General features: G+C 37.0%; 1 protein-coding gene and 2 long non-coding RNA genes across 4 annotated transcripts in view; 1 reads left to right on the top strand and 2 right to left on the bottom strand.

Annotated features, from left to right (window-relative positions):
• The window catches only part of gabra3 (gamma-aminobutyric acid type A receptor subunit alpha3), a 211,946-nt gene that overhangs the window by 129,054 nt on the left and 68,478 nt on the right, over positions 1-14,414 (top strand). The window lies entirely within an intron of this gene.
• LOC135776906 (uncharacterized) lies at positions 5,663-6,441 on the bottom strand. Of its 2 annotated transcripts, none has more exons than XR_012335400.1 (3): positions 6,341-6,441; positions 6,155-6,258; positions 5,663-6,007 (listed from the first exon to the last, which is right to left on the bottom strand). It is a non-coding gene; the product is annotated as an uncharacterized lncRNA (long non-coding RNA). The 2 variants fall into 2 exon arrangements; XR_010544224.2 differs by having other exon boundaries at positions 5,663-6,044.
• LOC141281026 (uncharacterized) lies at positions 6,445-7,765 on the bottom strand. The gene is made up of 3 exons (XR_012335401.1): positions 7,210-7,765; positions 6,573-6,666; positions 6,445-6,474 (listed from the first exon to the last, which is right to left on the bottom strand). It is a non-coding gene; the product is annotated as an uncharacterized lncRNA (long non-coding RNA).

Raw genomic sequence — 14,414 nt, forward strand, 5'->3', positions numbered from 1 at the left:
CCATAGTATTTTTTCCTACTGTGGAAGTACTTGGGGCTCACAAATGTTTTGGTTACAAACATTTCTCAAAATATTTTCATTTGCGTTCATCAGAACAAAGAAATGGGTAAATGATGACAGAATTATCATTTTTGGGTGAACTATCCCTTTAAAGTCAAGGGCCAAGAGCCCAACTAAAACAAACACGGATCACCATAATAGTAATTTAAATGAAACAACATCTAAACCTAATAAGTGAATAGTGTTTTCTACAGCAACATTTTTACAGAACCTTCAGAAATAATGTTTTACAACAGTTTTAAAATAATATAAGTAATCATTCTCTATAATTTTCTTAAAAAAAAGTTCTTAAAATATACATTTGTGGTGTTTTTAAACATTGCAAGAACATTAAAAACATGACATTGTCATAAAGTTTGAAAATGATACAATGTAACAATCCTCTAACATTCACAAAAACAACTTTTTAAAATATTTCAAAAACTGGACACTTTTAATGTTGGCTTAACATTTTGGGAACCTTGCTGGGAACTTTCAAGTATTTTTTTCTGTTAGCTGGGAACGCAATGATCTGACAACCAAGCTTTACGTTGTAGTGTAAATTCCAAAGGTGACTTGTTAAAAATTACCTTATTACATTAGATTCATTACTTTTAATGTGTGTGCTGTCTTGGGGGATTTTAGGAGGACTTTCTGTTTTGTTGTTGTGAGAGAAATTACATCAAAATCCAGCCAAATCCAAGCTAAACACCTGATTAGCATAATGTAGCACCCAGATGTCAGGTTCTCAAAAGTCACTGTGACTTAAAAGTGACATTTAAAGTAGCAGTCAGCAGGCTTATAAACTTACATCATGCTCCATTAGCAGGTGCTGTCAGTTCGACCTATTGAGGTGTGGAAACGGTTGAACGCTCTGTGTTTGGACTAGCAAGATCAACGGTGGAAAAAAGGCAAACGACACAATTGAGTTGAAATCTTGATAAGGTTTTTTTTATTTATTTTGTCACCTTAGGCAGTATGACATTGTCTACTACAGCTTTGTCGTTTCATATTTGATATACACTGTTTAAAAAATGTTGCACATACATTTTTAAGTCTGATTAACTTTGATTAGAAGTAATTTACAACTTTTTCAGCTTTTTTATCTTGACTAGTGATAAGTTGCTGTAACTTATAAAATAAAGTAATTTATGCAAATTCTATTTTATTTTATAAGTTACAGCAACGTATCAGTCAAGATAAAAAATCTAAGTTGAAATGACTTGTAAATCCAAGTTAATTATAATTAAAAATGTACTGTAAGTACAAAATATTTTTTTACAGTGTATTGAAGATGTGAGGGTTTGTTTTCATCTAAATGCTCTTAAATCAGTCAAAAGAGAATTGCACTTGATTGTTCAATGCTTCAATGACATGGTCGGTCACTGGTTAATTCTAAGGCATACATGTTTACATGAAGGTGCACAAAGTAATAATGTTACCTCTTAAGAAATTACATTTAATTGCACATTCAGCAAACATTTATAAGAAAAAACTAATTTATTTTACATAATGGAATCCTTGTGATTGCAAGTTAATGATCATATGGCCAGACAAATGCTCCCAGAAATTCTCCTCCAGTATATATAAGGACACTTTTATGTATGTGTAGATATAACTGTACAAAAGGTAATCCTGAGTGACAAATACATTCTCCAAAAACACATATCAACCTATAAAAACATACAACACATACTCATGCTTAAAAAAAACCTATTTCATTTCTTGGTTTATGTTTCAAAAAACACATTATTTTCTACATAACGTAAATTTTTGTAGCTCCAGATTTCCGCCTGTTCCTAAACCTTTTGTACAAAACTCAGCGATTTAAAAAGTGCTGTGTTCCTGATTGGCTAGCTAATCTATACGTTGTGATTGACCTGAATACCTCTGACGTCAGCCGGAAATGTGACGCTCCTTGTTTGAAAGATTTGCTCACAATGCATTGCTAACCGGAGTCCGAAGCGGGAGGAATTATGATAATGTCGATCTTCTCTACATCACCAATTCAAAGGAATAAACTGTTTCCTACAATCTGTGTGTTTGTTGTAGTCCAAGAAAAGAGATTTATGTTGGAGACGATAACTCGCGTCATCGTTTACTCTGGGATTTGTACCTTTTGCATATCGTTAACATGTACTAATACACACTTACACACCAAAGGAAATGTAAAATGTGAATCGGACAATAGGTGCCCTTTAAAAGGACAGTTCACCCCCCCCAAAAAAGGAAATTCTGTCATGATTAACACACAAACCTGTATACATTTCTTTTTTCTGATGAACACAAAGGAAGATATTTTGAGGATTGTTTGTAATCAAACCGATTAGAAGACCCATTGACTTCCATAGTAGGAATAAAGAATACTATGGAAGTCAATGGGGCTTCTGATCGGTTAGGTTACAAACATTCCTCAAGATATCTTACCAGAGCCGGCGCCAGACCATAACTAACAGGGGGGCACTCGGCTTCCAACGGGGGGCACGCAATAGCAACAATAACTTGCAAAAACAAGACATTAAAACAACAAATACAGCAAGCACACACTCATACAACTGGTACAGACTGTCAGCTCATTTCCCGTATAAAGTGCAAAAGACCACAAACTATGCGCAAAACTATTGAACTTCGACCGTGGCGTTAGCGCAAGCTGAGCTCGACGCAACAACAAACCGCCCTCGCGCGGCGCAAGCCATTGAAATGAATGGGTTTCATAGCGCAGCGCATACCGCGTCCTAGCTTTAAAAAAGCCGCTTTACCATAATCACGTCGTAATGCTGTTAACGGTCTATAGCCACACTTCACATTTAAGCTTACGTAATTTAAAACAACGCTAACTTACCTTTGAAATAGCTAAAGACGGCGTGTAAGAACATTAAACTTCCTTAAAACAGTGTCCTGTAGATTTGTAAATTCCACCTCGACCTCTAATCTCTGAGTTTGAGCCAGTCTGTGTTTGCATGAAGATGAAGCAGGCGGTGCTGGTTCGTTCTAAATGTTCTAATATCCATATTTTACACGATCCATAAAATGCCGCGAAAAAACACGTTGGTAGTATCAAGTCACAAATATGGTAAAAACGTAAAACGGGTGAGACGCGGCAATATATCCAATCAGAGAAACTGGTCTATTTTAGACTATTAAAATATATCAACTATATTTTCCTCATTTGATTATATTATAAGTCATGAAACATTCAATGTTTAATTTATTTTAATTATTCTTGATATATATTAAAGTAATAAAAAAACTTTGTAAGGGGGGCACAACAACCTGTTCGGGGGGCACTGCCCCCGAATGCCCCCCCTTGACGCCGGCCCTGTATCTTACAGATATTGACAGACTTTTTATTTTTGGGTGCACTATCCCTTTAAGCTTGCTTTATTCAGATGTTAAATCATTTATTTGATTTTCTTTTGTCTGACCTTTAACAGTACTTTTGACTTATGATGAACTACCCTATGGCAATTTACTAGTATCACCACTGTGGTTTAGAGAAATGATTTATAACATTTACACAAAGGAGGTAAACAAGTCTAAAAGCAAATCACATCCCAGAATCTATATCTTTCTGTTGACCCATAGTTTTTCTTTTTTCATATCACAGTTTTCCTCTCCTAGAACAAGTTTAATGGTCCTTCTCTCTGTCTGACTTTTGTTCATCCCGTATGTCTCTCCTGTGACCGCAGACTAGTCTGCAAGTCGGAGAATGAAAGTCCTACATCCAGAAGCTGTCATCATTAAGTACAGCAGAAACAGTGCAGTGGGAATCTTGCTTCAGCTTTGGCAAACCTTCATTGATCAACCTCAGTGTCCAGGGATGTGATGATAAGTGTAACAGACAGAACTGCCCTATCCTGACAGTATATTTCTCTCACGTCAAAAACACTTTCCACTTCTCATCAACGGTGCAAAACTCCCAGGGGCTGGGCCGGAGGACAGCGTTAACGTTTTTTCTATGAAGAGCATATGCGGACAGGGCAGAACCTATAGCGGTCATGATGGTGCTGATAGATTGAGTGACACCTGGGAGGTCTCAGAGGAAGACAGTGAGGAATGGGACCTTCAGATCAACACGGGCGATAAAGGGGGTGAGATTACATTGAGGATGGGGAGGCCCATGGAGTGATTTATTCTGTTGGTGTGAAGATGTGACATTAAAGGTGCAGTCCCACTAGTGGAACTAAACGGAATTGCAGACATAATCACTTTTTCCAAAAGGGTTTCCTGACCAGACATCCCTTTTTCCCATGATGGACGAACAAGTAGGATTGCCTCAAACATAGGAAATCAACCTATAAAATGTCCCACTTTGTTGTTGCTGTCTGATTGCTGTCTTTCAGCAGCATTCCAACTCTTAAGACTCCGCCCACCTAAGCTGCGAGCACCAGCTCATTTTGATTTAAAGAGCACCAATTATGCTAATAAATTAGCACGTTAGCACGTTATTGTAATATCCCATAGTACATACATGTTATTAAAACTTGAACTAATGCACTGTGAGTCTTATAAATTGCTTACATACCTCACCGATTTCTGCATGTCTGGAAAACGCTCGGATTTAGTTCCTGTCTCCGCCTCCCAAAATGTCTAGTGTATTCGGATTGGTCAGATGACTACTCAACTGTTATTGGTCAACTGGGTTCGGCGTGTGTTTGAAAGGTTACGCCCCTGACTACGCGTGGGTTTTCCGGTTCTGACTGAGAGTCACAGGCAACGTAAACAAGCGCTATATTTCTCTATAAACGATGGTGTCTGTACTGTCTTACCACTTCAAGCTCGATCCAGAGAGTTCAGACGGCCGTTACGATATAAACGATCTCCGTCAATGAACGCGATTGGATTTCACTTTTTTAGGTGTCCTTAGCTCTGCCAGAATGCTAAACGAAGACGAAAATGTGTTGCAAAGACATCCAAAAGGTAATTATAACGTACTACATTACTTTGCAAACTATATGGAAACACCAAATGTAGTACATAGAAAGTATTTTTTGAAATGATTATAAAACTATTTCACTTATTAACATTATTTTACTATAGTAAACTTTATTATAAAAGACCGCTTACATACTATATTACTGTGCAAACTATATGGAAACACCAAATGTAGCACATAGAAAGTATTTGTTGAAATGATTATAAAACTATTTCACTTATTAACATTATTTTACTATTGTAAACTTTATTATAAAAGACTGTTACATACTATATTACTGTGCAAACTATATGGAAACACCAAATGTAGCACAAAGAAAGTATTAATTGAAATGAATGTTCTACATTATTTCACTATGGTAAAGTTTATTATGAAAGAATGCTTACTTATAAGTGCTATGTTTTTACTTATTAGGTTTTAAGGAGAATGCAACAGGTTCCAGGGCCTCTTACCTGCGTGATTCATCATCCAGGTTTTGCACAAATTGTCTAAATCCCTACACACAGAACATTTATTGTACCGACTATAAGCCTTTGAGGCGCAGGACAAGATTAAGTTTTATTACATTTTTAAACCAATAACACTAAAGTATCATTATAGTAACAAAGTACCCAAAAGAACAAAAGATGTAACTTTAAAGAAAATATAATAGTCAGTCAAAAGTTTTTTTTATTTATTACAAATATATATTTAAATGTTAAACAATATACAAATAAACATACTTTAGTAACCATATTGTGCTCTTGTTTCAAAAATTGTTCAATTCATTTCTTACAGCTATCTATTCAGATAAATGGCATATCAAAGCTTTGTCAGCTGGTGCTATTTAAGACGACACTATAAGGTTATCATCCTGCCGTGTGTTGTTCTCCAGATACGCTTGGAGCTTCCTGATCAGATCGGTCACAATTTTGGCTTTCGACGACCCCTGCACTGAAGATGGCATGCAATCACGTCCTCCTTTGAAGGTCTCTCAAACTGTGATGCCAGGTCCATTGGAATCAGGGCTTCCTTCAGCTTATCTTCAAATACCTCATCAAATACAAGCCTGATCACATCCTCCACATAACTGTAGAAATATTGCAGTCAATAAATCTTTTGTTTTGATCATTTATTTCCCTGCTTCATACATTAAGTTTTTAATTATGAATGTATTTGAAATAAAACATTACTGCTTACGGTATGTCACTTGTGTGTTTTGGGAACATAGCCTTGTACTTTCCCTCTCCTGCTTTTGTTACGGCTTGGTGACATTGTAATGGATGGCTGCAAGGTACAAATACCTGTAAAATATAAACAAGCAATTAATTTATTGTAAAAGTAAATACTACTTTATTTAACAAAGTTACTAAAATACTTAAATACCTGCACAGCATTCCAATAAATGAGAAAATCAAAAATTTTTTGCTGCAAATCTGAAATCTCAGGCTACGGACAGCAAAGGCATCCACTGATGATGGTGATGGAAACATTGCGAAACGATGATGCTGCCTGGGTTCCTATTATTATGCAGAGAAAAAAAACTTTGTCATCATCAGTTATACATTTAAGACTGGTAGTGGTTTCACTAGCTAAATACATCATATGTGTTACACACCTTTGCTCCTCATATGCCAGTCTGACTCCTTGTACTATGTGTAATGATGTTGCATGTTTGCATACAGTGTAGAAGGATGTGTCCAGCTGCGAATCTAGGATATAGACAAATAAAACAAACATGTATTCAGTCAAAAAGACATATTATAACAATAGAGTACAACGACTATAAATCGTTAGACTATTCATTAAAACGTAAATGTATTACATATTACATGGCCCAACATTAGCAACACACATTATGTGTTTACTTCGTTTCAAAATCTAAGAAAGCTTCAAGTAAATACAACAGTAAAATACATATAACTTTAAAAAAATCATCTGTACTTAGAGTTTCTTGAGTTTGATCATGAGAACAAATTTTACTGGTAACAGTTTAGCTGGCATTTGTATTTGTATTTAGCTTAGCAACTTAGCAAGTTTGTAAACATGTCTAAACCAACATCGATAAAAAAAAACGATAGTCTGCATAATTCAACATACACGTGTGTAAATATGGTACGTTGTTTATGAAATACAGTATTACAAAAAAAAGACAATTAGCTTGCAAGCTTAGCTCTACACGCACATTATGTTAATCTCCGGTTACCGGTTACGTAACGTACAGTAAAAGGCAAATAATAAACGTGAATACTTACAGCCTGTGATCCAGAAGTGCACAGTAATCCAACTTTCAAGAGGAGACATCGCGCAAATCCAGCTTCGGTTCATGAGAAGCAGTTATTGTGAAAACTCCGTGAACAACTTCTGACTGGATTTTTCCGGAACCGTATTAAACATGATGTCCTCTGTGTAAGTCCATAAAGTGCTATTTTGCCCTCGCATCTAAAGAGACAGCGTCTACTCAAGAGATTTAATCGCTTAAACAATGAAACAAGAGTTTGCAAACAGAGTAAAAGCAGGGACTCACAACCTCCGCCATTTTAGCTCTCTTCTGACTCAGCGCTCTCCACCCCCGTCTTTGAGGGCGTACCCAAGCAAAGCAGAGAGGGCTGAACTATGATAATGTTGGTCTTATCTACGTCACTAATCCCAGGAAGTAAACTGTTGCCTACAATCCGAGTGTTTTTTGTAGTCCTCGAACGTTAGAGACGATAACTCGCGTCATCGTTTTCTTTGAGGTATGTACTTTTTGAATATCGTTAGCATGTACTAATGCACACTTACACACAAAAGGATGTTTAAAAACGTGTATCCCATAATAGGTGCTCTTTAAAGGGATACACACAAAAACTGTCTATTTTTGCTTACACCCATAAAGTGCCTATTTTGACATGCTACAATACATTTTCTATATGGTATTTCGAACTAGAACTTCACATATGTACTCTGGGGTAGGGATGTGCCCGAAGCCGAATACGTTATTCAAAAGGGCACGGATAATAGCTTTAAAACGAATAACGAATTCATCCGAATAACAGAAAAAATATTCGGCCAGACATAATCACGTGTTTACTAAAACAGCGCTAAATTATAAACCCCTTAAAGCACGAATAATGTGTGCGTGAAGTGAAGGAGTGCAATCTATAAAATGACACATTAGCGCATTATTTAAAATTTTAAACGAATATCTGATTATTTATTTATTTATTTAGATAAAGATTAATGAGAAAGTTTTTTTTTAAACAATTTGTTATGTTCGCGCAAATGCTGTATGGACATAGATAATAATGAGCTCAGCAAGTTTGTTGTAATGCTTATTATGCTTTTGTAAATTCTTGTCAAAACCAATGTTTTTGAAGTATTCTATACCTATATCAGTGCGCACTTGCATGTCTCCGCTTTGCGTTTCGGATCTGTCAGTTAGCGCAAGTCTTGTCGATCTTAATAACTTTTTAACATAAATCAGTTCCTGAGTTTTATCTCCCTTAATAACTCTTTAAACATCAAGCAACTCTTGCATGTTATTTTCAAATTCCTGCATGTTTTTAAACCGAAACCAAGACGTCAGACATGTGGATGTATGTGTCGTATTAGGTTTATCATTTCACTCTCAGAAAACGTACAAATAATGATCATTTCAGATGTTTAATTACTATATTTGAATCGCTAGACGAGGGATTAATGTAGGCTACTTATTTTTTCTGAAAACCTCCCAATCATTTAGACAGAATGGACCACATGGAATTGTGCTGACAGACACAATAAACGTTTAAAGGTGATCTAGCTTACAGTTTTGTCAAGGTGCTTTCAAGTTTGTTATTTTAAAGCTACAATACAATGATGCATAGCACATAGGCACAAGCTGTATGATGCTTTAAAAATGAGAAGTTAGCTTTAAATGCATTAGTAACGAGAATCAAGTTATTTGTCTTTTTAATTACATTTTTTAAATAAATAGTTACAGTAATTTAAGTTATAATTATAGTAAAAAGCAAAAATGCATTTAAAATGCTATTTTTATGTTATATGACAAACTTCAGGTTTAAGACCCACCCACTTCCGGTTCCATCCGAATGCAAATACAGATATAAATAATTTTAAGATTGTTACAGATACTAATACAGATACAAATACTGCCTCCCCTGCACACCTCTACTCTGGGGACACCAAAGATTTATTTGACATCTTAAAGCTCACGTAACACACGCTGTTTCTGCATTTCTGATATTAATCTGGAGTACCTATAGAGTAGTATGACATCCTTTATATCTCTGAAGAGTCTTTAGTTTAATCAGATTTATAAAAGAAAGATTAGCTTTACCGAATCTTTCCGATAACGTACGAAAAAATGCAGAAGGAGGAGTTATAACACGGGAGGAGCGAGTACGAGTCATACAACACTATACAACACTGTTTTAACTTATGATTCACTACATGTTCGTGTCATTTATATAATATACACGCGCCTATTTCCAACATAAGACAGAAGTCTTACTTACCACGTGTAACTCATCATGACCCGGTTCTGAAAATCCACCGCATCAAACACACACGCAAAACTCCGCTGCTAATCCGGATAATAAACTATATCCATTGTTTCCATAAGGCTGGATGTCTTCTCCTTACATCCAAAAACACACTTCTTGTTGTGCCATTGTTGAGTTTTGAAATTAAACAAGGCTGAGTGGCGTGATAAGCTGTTAGCAAGCTCTAGCGTCTCCCGCTGACTGACGGCTGGGCGGGGTTTTCAGGGGGAAGTTTTCCGGCGGAAGCCCATATAAAGAAGTGATACGTATCGAAAACCCGTGAAACGTCAGTTAGAACCGTAATCGAAAAAAATTAGCCGAAACTTGTACGAACCCTGGCGAAGTGCATTCGGCACAGAAATACTCTGAAACACGCCCAACTGCTGTTTTGACACTTTGCCTACGTTTAGCATGAGGAAACAACTCTACTGTATAACTGTGTTAATAAGTCAGAATGCTTGAAATACCATTAAACCCCCCCTTTAAGAAAGTCTTGTGGAATGCCCCCTTTAAGATTCTGAAGACTAAAGGACAAAAACATTTAAGGACCTTACTGGGTGCTTATTGAATAATGTTGGTCCCACAGTGTTCCTCTCCTTGCAAGTGAAATTGAATTTGCAGTGCTCTGAAAATCATAACCATTATGTAGGGGCAGATTACCCAGTAGGTGCTGTCTTTATCTCATTAATCTGTTAAAGGTCCTACGGTCTTGCAGAAGTAGAGTTCGGGAAAAATAAAGACAGAGAGGAAAAGGTGCAGACGCCATGACTAAGCAATCTGTACGTCTGCACGGTCTGCTGCGTCTGCCGAGAGCTGCGCTGAAATATCACCGTCAGCTTCTCATTTATTTTCTTCTGCTGCACAGATCTCCGTGTCAAACTGCATTATGTCGGTCGATAGCAGATATAATAGATCCTGCAAATGTCCTAAAATAGTCCTGTTCACACAGTAATGGAGAACCCTATAGATGCATAAAAATCAGCAAACTCTCTTGAGACGAAGAAAATGCTCCCTTGCTTTCCATTTTGTTTCAACTATTGTTTTGTAAAGCAGACTAAGCTACTGAACAGGTTGTACCTCCATAAAACCTTGCTTTAATTTGTGTTAAAAGGACTTATGAAGTCCATTGGAAAGTCAGTAATACAACAACTTAAATGGACACTTGACTTCAAGTTGTTACAAATCTGTATAAATTTCTTTATTTTGATGAACACAACGGAAGTCTCAAAGATGGTTTGCTTAAAAGCATTGCTCAAAATATCTTCAGCAGAACAAAGACAACTTTCCCTTTTATACATCCAATGCATTATACAATAACTGTTTTACTGCTAGAACTACATTAGTACAGCTTTGCTGCAGAATACTACTACAAAAATAAAATATCTCATGAATTCTGACAGAACCATCCTACACTTTACACAGTTCACCAGTTTTTGCCTGGCGCTTTTCAGACAGCTCACTTCTCCTGCCCTGGGGCACAGTTAGCCGGAGGTGTAGGATGGACAGATGGTTTCACTCGTCCTCGCAGGCTGTAGGGGTTTCTCACCTTGCCCAAATCAGCACAGAGGATCGTAGCTGGAGGAGAGACAGCTGTGTTCTAGCCGCAGTGCAGCCTTCACAACCTGCCTCCTCTTTGAATCATGGACAAACAGAATAGAGCATTAAATGCTTTTGGTTTTAGTGTACTCGAACTGAAAAGCAAAGCCTCGATGGGGAATAAAAGCAGCTTTGATGGTCTTGCGAGGAAATCTTGGAAAGTGGCAAGCGCCAAATAGGAGTCAAGGTTTTCGCAATGGTCTGTAACCACTTTTTACTGGCTTTTATCATGTGACAACAATAATAGAGGTGGCCTACGAAAGTAAAGATAAGTGACTGATGGACTTTATTTTACTGCAGTGGGAAAAAAATGTAAGCATATAAGGAACAGCTGGAGGAGGACCAATGTTTAGGAATAGGAATGTTGTCCCATCTTGTCTAAAACAGGCTTCTAGTTGCTTAACTGTCTTAGGTCTTCTTTGTCGCATCTTGCTCTTTATGATGCGCCGAATGTTTTCTGTGGGTGAAAGATCTGGACTGCAGGCTGGCCATTTCAGTATTCAGATCCTTCTTCTACGCAGTCTTGACGTTGTAATTGATGCAGTATGTGGTCTGGCATTGTCATGTTGGAAAATGCAAGGTCTTCCCTGAAAGAGACGACGTCGGAATGGGAGCATATGTTGCTCTAAAACTTGGATAAACCTTCAGCATTGATGGTGCCTTTCCAGATGTTTAAGCTGACCATGCCACATGCACTCATGCAACCCCAAACCATCAGAGATGCAGGTTTCTGAAATGAGCGCTAATAACAACTTGGGTTGTTATTGCCCTCTTATGTCTGGATGAAATTATGTCCCAGTTTTCCTAAAATACCTTTAAATTTTGATTCGTCTGACCACAGAACAGTTTTCCACTTTGCCAAAGTCCATTTTAAATGAGCCTTGGCCCAGAGAAAACGCCTGCGCTTCTGGGTCACGTTTAGATATGGCTTCTTGTTTGACCTATAGAGTTTTAGCTGGCAACAGCGAATGGCACGGTGGATTGTGTTCACCGACAATGTTTTCTGGAAGTATTCCAGAGCCCATGTTGTGATTTCCATTACAGTAGCATTCCTGTATGTGATGCAGTGCCGTCTAAGAGCCCGAAGATCACGGGCATCAAGTATGGTTTTCCAGCCTTGACCCTTACGCACAGAGATTGTTGATGATATTATCCACCGTAGATGATGATAACTTCAAACTCTTTGCAATTTTTCTCTGAGAAACTCAGAAAGCTATTTTTCGCTGCAGCATTGGGGGAATTGGTGATTCTTTGCCCATCTTGACGTCTGACAGACACTGCCACTCTGACAGGCTTTTTTATACCCAATCATGTTGCCAATTGACCTAATAAGTTGCAAATTAATCCTTAAGCTGTACCTTATATGTACATTTACATTTTCCGGCCTTTTATTGCTACCTGTCCCAACTTTTTTTGGAATGTGTAGCTCTCATGAAATCCAAAATGAGCCAATATTTGGCATGACATTTCAAAATGTCTAATTTTCAACATTTGATATGTTATTTATATTCTATTGTAAATAAAATATACGTTTATGAGATTAGTAAATTATTCCATTCCTTTTTTACTCACAATTTCTGCAGTGTCCCAACTTTTTTCTGATTTGGAGTTGTACTTAAAATACATTTTCTTACTAATATAGCAAACTTTATTTGCTTCATAAAAGCCGAATATGAAATTAAAGAGCAAGTGCTTTTAATTTGAAAAACTAACATACGTAAACCAATGGATTGCACCAATTGAAGTCTCAAGTTTTAAAAAATTCACTAAAGCTGGCTTCTTATGCCCGAATAGTATGTGCTGTTTTTGTAATGGAAAGTAGATAACATGCAATCGCAGGGACATACTAATGTGAAACAGAAGTGACGACTGTTGCCTTGACAATACTGTGATCCTAAAAAAACTCAAACATCAAGATACTGTACAAAGCATCTTTGCCCTCTTGCAGTGAGTTTTAGGTAATACCATTCGATTGAGTGTGCATGGACCAATTTTCACTGGAAACACTAAACCAACCAAGAACTTGGATACTCATTTCAACATACTACTATATGGGACATACTAATTCTAATTTCGAATACTATTTAGGATGGGTAGTATGCAATTGGGACTTGAGAGTTTTGCTTGATGCAATCAGTGGAATCTAAGAGAGATATTTCAAAGGGGACATATCATGAAAATCAGAATTTTTCCATGTTTAAGTGCTATGGTTGGGTCCCCAGTGCTTCTATCAACCTAAAAACTGTGAAAAAGATCAACCCAGTAATTTAGTTTTGGTAAACCGTTCTCTGCAAGCATGTGAAAAAATAGGTCATTGAAATTTGGCTCCCCTTCTGATGTCAGAAGGGGATAATACTGCCCCTTAATCTGCTCATTTGCATTTAAAAAGACACACCCAAAATAGCATGTTTTTGCTCACACCTACAAAGTGGCAATTTTAACAAGCTATAATAAATTATCTATATGGTAAAACTTCTCATACATACTCTGGGGACACCAAAGATTTATTTGACGTCTAAAAAAAATCTCCTTTAATGTGTTTGCCTTTGTTGTTATGAACTTCAGAGACATTTGTGAATTATTAATTTACTGCTTGCAAACAGTTCTGTTATTGTGGACATTTCCTTTGACTGGTTGCTTTACGTGTTATTCATATGGACTCTTTGCAGTCCTTGGTCATTCAAAGCGGCCATGGTTTTTGCTTTGTGCTGCGTCGAGACTAAACATACACAGTCAAGAGAAGATAAAAAGCTAAACAGCTCTTCAGCATAACAGTGTGGGTGCTTCTCAGTCCTGTAATTGATGCCTCCTCACTTTTCCACAAATCCACAAATAAATAATGAAAATCTCTCAAGCCAGGAAACTGAGGACCAATGTCAGCAATACAAACACAAACCTGTTCTGAGAAAATATAAATTTTGTGAGGAAACCCCACATAAAACATGTAAGGCGCCAGCGCAAGTTCACATTTAATAGTGAATAATGAACTGCTTCTTAATGTATAATTTATTCATAAGACATTTAACAGAAACAAAAACATTCACAATTGAAATTCCGCAGCTGACATTAAAAACATAATTTCACATAAAGATTAGCTCCATAAATTTAGCTTGGTGAGGCCAGGATATTTACCCAAGATGTAAATAAGAAATGTAGCCGGATTGTTTATTTCAGAAATGTTGGAGAGTCCATAACTCAGAGCTCCGCTGGGTTGGAGGGCTCGTGTGAATCTTAAAACCTGTAGTAAATAACAGCTTTAGTGATTACGAATAGGAGTGATCTAGTATTATTACTTCCCTTGCCTAAGTCATTAAAGAGGTGAATGTTATGTGTGGGAT

This window comes from Paramisgurnus dabryanus, chromosome 18 (genome assembly GCF_030506205.2).
Source record: "Paramisgurnus dabryanus chromosome 18, PD_genome_1.1, whole genome shotgun sequence".
NCBI classification, from domain to species: Eukaryota; Metazoa; Chordata; class Actinopteri; order Cypriniformes; family Cobitidae; genus Paramisgurnus; species Paramisgurnus dabryanus.